Source organism: Pan troglodytes, chromosome 15 (genome assembly GCF_028858775.2).
Source record: "Pan troglodytes isolate AG18354 chromosome 15, NHGRI_mPanTro3-v2.0_pri, whole genome shotgun sequence".
NCBI classification, from domain to species: domain Eukaryota; kingdom Metazoa; phylum Chordata; class Mammalia; order Primates; family Hominidae; genus Pan; species Pan troglodytes.
In genome coordinates, this window is record NC_072413.2 from 17,479,613 (window position 1) to 17,483,808 (window position 4,196).

Genomic DNA, 4,196 nt, shown 5'->3' on the forward strand with positions numbered 1-4,196 from the left:
TTTTGTAGCTGAGGAATCTGACTCAACAAAATTAAATTACTTGTCTAAGCAATTAGCAATTAACCAAGTCTTTCTGACTCAGAAACCCAGCTGTTGCCTGTTCATATACAGCCCCTGTATTGGGGTCAAGATCTGGCCTGTTCTCAATGCAGCAAGATCCAGGCAGATCACACTGGACTCCCAGCACTGAATCTGACTCAAGGGGACATCAAATTTGACTGGGTCGTGGGGCTCAGGAGCATCACTCTCAAAAATAGCAGTACAGGAAGAGGCGATGACCCTAAACAGCATTTGCAGGCAGATCCCATGTTAATCGTAAGGGTCAGGACTCTCTCACTTTTCTGTCTCTCTCTCTGTCTCTCCTCTAGGGCTGACCCCACATTGGACACCACTGCATCCATGTCCATCACACACCACAGCTGCCTTTTCTTCTGCCTGCTTATGGGAAAGTCCCCTCCTCTCCTCCGTTTTTCTTCTCTTCCTGCCCTATCACACCGTGCACTTCTCCCTTTCCTTAAAGAACCACCATCAACTTTAGGAGGAGGGAAAGGGGTGGCTCTGGCAGGAAAAGCCAGAATCCCCTCTAGCCAGCAGAGAGAGAGGAATGGCTGCATGTTTTCTCCCCCAATCCAAGGCACTAGGTTTTGGCTAGGTTGCAGGTTCCAAGCTGCTCTCCTGCTGTGTCGGTGAGTTCTGGTTAACCTGCAGCCTCCTGATGTGGCCACTGCAGTTCATCGAGTCTTCAGGGACTCCCCATGGCCTGGAGTACTTTGTCTTGCTTACACGGGAGAGGAGAATGGATTTATAGGGAACATCATCTAAATCCAACTTGACCATTGTGTGGCCACACTTGCTAGATTGCTATAGTCTAAATCTAGCATTGTAGAAAGACGGGGGAGCTTGGAGCTGCACAAACCCAGGTCTGGAACTGGCTCCTTACCTTGAAAGGTGAATGATCCTGGCAGGACTCTTAGCCTCCCTGGGCCTCAGTTTCTTTATTTGTTTCTTGGGAAGGAGGGTCTCTGCTGGTTGGTTGGGTGATGTGGGGGCTGTGTGAAAACAGCTTGTCAATACAAGCCGAAATAGGAATATTTCTCCACAGGGTATGAAGGTCAAATAAGAGAATACATTTAAATTAAATGGAAAATTAAAATGGCAAAAAAGGCAAAGTTGTATTGAAAGTTCTGAGCTTCTCTATAAGGAGCTTTTTGACTATGTAAGAATCCTGTACTCGTTCCCCCTAAATATAAAAACAAAAGTTGAAGGAGGCAGAAGGGAGAGTGATGCACGATGGGCGAGGACTTCACCTGCTGTTGCTGGCTTTGAGGATGGAGGAAGGAGGCCACAAACCTAGAAGCTGGAGCCCCTAGAAGCTAGAAAAGGCAGGGACCTGATTCATCCCTTGAGCCTCCAGAAGGGACATAGCCCCACCAGCACCTTGACTTTAGCCCAGTGAGATCCTCTTAGGACTTTTGGCAACCAGAACTATAAGACAGAAATGGAAGCCACTGAGTCTGTAGCTGTTTGTTGCAGCAGCAATAGAAAACTAATGCAGAGCCCAAGAAATCACTGGTGATGAGATGGGGAAGTGGGCTTAGGAGGTCTGGATCTGTGATGAGATGGGGGAAGTGGGCTCAGGAGGTCTGGATCTGAGTTGGGGATCTGGAGTGGAAGGGGAATTCATTTGTTCATTGTCTATCCTTTTGCATTGATTCAGTTTTTTCCATATATATATATATGTGAATTTCACAATAAAAGTTTTTTCCAAAATAAAAGAAACAAAAGGGGCTTTTTGCAACCCAATTCCTATCTATGTCTGAGTCCACTTGTATTGAATGAGTCTTTCTGCTAACGTCCGTATATTTGGGTGACAATCTGAATGTCAGTGACCAATCAGAGCAGAGGCAGACCTTGGAGTGGGCAGGGCATCTTGAGGGCCCTGATTCCTGCCATGAGGCATAACCCTTTAGATGCCAGACCATGGGGAGGTCCAGGGGTTGCAGGGGAGGGCTGTGCATCTGCAATGACTCTCAGGGGGCTCCCGGTGGTGGCAATTGGTGAATCTGCATGGTGGTGTTTCAATATTGTCACAACCCTGCTGTCTCTCATGCTCTCAAAAAGCATTTCTCTTACCTGTGACAGACTTCCTATACCTAACAGCTTGCAAAAATGTTCCAGGTTAATGAGAATAATCTCTCGGAGCCATACCTCCCTGCTTGGGGTCTCAGTTTCCCCAACTGTCTCCAGACAAGTTAGGCTAGAAGGCCCCTGAGCCTCAGCCCCTCTATACCCCTCCTGTCACCCAGACCTGATCTGGGGCTTGCACCCTGGGTGCAGCATGACAGGGGTGGGCAGGGGCTGGCTCTGGGCCAGAGGACCCTTTCTGATGGACTTCAGCTGTTGGCCTTCCAGGGGAGACTGATCAACCTCACAAGAGTCATACGGTGAGTAGCGGTGGGCAAATCCATCCCCCTCATCTTAGATTTATGGGGAGACAGAGAGAAAGAGGAGACACTCCAGGAAGACCTGCAGGTGGGAGTACCAGGTTGAAACCAAGAACACCTTCCTGGAGGAGCTGCTGTTTGAGCCAACTCTGAGAACAGGTGGGGACAGGACTGGAGAGGAGAAGGGGGTCCCCTATGAGCAAAGACTGGCCACCACCTGATCTAACACCCCCACAGGGCCCCTGTGGCATCCCAGTCCAGTCCCTGTCACCACCCAGTTTTTCCCTCTGGACCCAGGAATTCAAAGTAAGCAAGGAGGTCCGCTGCTCCAGTTGGCTGCAAATAATTACAACCTTGAGCCCAAGCAGCACTTTGGGTCCTGGTTTGGGACCATGAAGCAGCTCGATGAGACTGAGAGGTAAGGCCAGGACAGGAATTGGGATAGTAGGATTGAACTCTCCCTGGGGGCCAGCCTCAGAAAGCCTGTGGCCATGGCCTCTTGGTCAACATCAGATCCTGTGGTCTGGCAATGCCTGGGGTACCCAGACCTCACTCTGGACAGGCCCTGGGAGGGGGCCCTGGTGAGATTCCTGGCAGCCTCACAGCCACTCTTCTGTCCATAGCTACAACATCTCATGCCAGCTGGAGGCTCCATCCCAGTTGGCTGGGAGCACAAAGGCCAGGAAGATAGACATCACCCACCACAGGGGCCAGTCGGGGCCTGAACCAGGGTGGGCAGAGGTTGGCTGCCTTGGGATATGGGTGGGCTCAGGGAGTCAGACAGCAAGGGACTAGCCTCCCATCCTACTGCTGACCAGCCCTGTGACTGGGGAGAGTCACCTTACTTCTCTGGGCCTCAGTTTCCCCCTCTGTGGAGTGACACTAAATGATCTCTCTGGAGACTGGGATCAATAGGGCACTGGTGATTGACCAGGCACTCAGCACATGCCTGGAGCACACGGTGCAGGGCTGTGGTGGGGAGGTGGCCTGAGTTCCTGGGGAGTCACCCATGTGTGCCTGCCGTTCTGACCAGCCACCAGGCCCTCAGGGCAGAGCCCACTACCAGCAGTAGCTCACACCCCGATACCAGCTCAGAGGCGGCCCCTAGCTCAGCAGCAGGGACATCACGGACACTTTAAGCTGCTACTAGGGTGGCTTCTCCAGCTCCCACGTGGAGAGGGGTCCCAGCTGAGTCCCACTCACATGGAGTCTCATGCCCATGAAAGTGCCATTCACCACTGGCCAGGCTCATGAGGCCACATGAAAGGGGGGTCACTGGGGAGGAGATATCGGGGGAACAGAGAGGGTGGTTGAATTTTTGTATAATAGGCAGTGCAAGTGTTTACCGTTTGGGAGGGGAAAGGTTTGTTATTATTAGCAATGCTACACTTGAATATTATACTAAAATCCAGTTTCTCTATAACCTGGGAGTTGCTCTTTTGTTCTTTCTTTTCCCATCTTAATTAAAATGAGATGCAGACTCTCACAGTCCACAGTCGATTAAGAAATCTTGCACGGCCATCAGGTTATGTCTCGGAGAGCAGAGTTTCAGTACCATCAGCCTGGCAAGGAGCCGGGCCTGCTCCTCAGAGCTGCCGGGGCTGTGAGAATTGGCATGTTCACAGGGCACTGTCACAGCCTCTGAAACATGCTGTCTTTAAAGACGTTTGCAGGCTGGATGCGGTGGCTCACTTCTGTAATCCCAGCACTTTGGGAGGCAGAAGCGGGTGGCTCACTTGAGGTCAGGAGTTT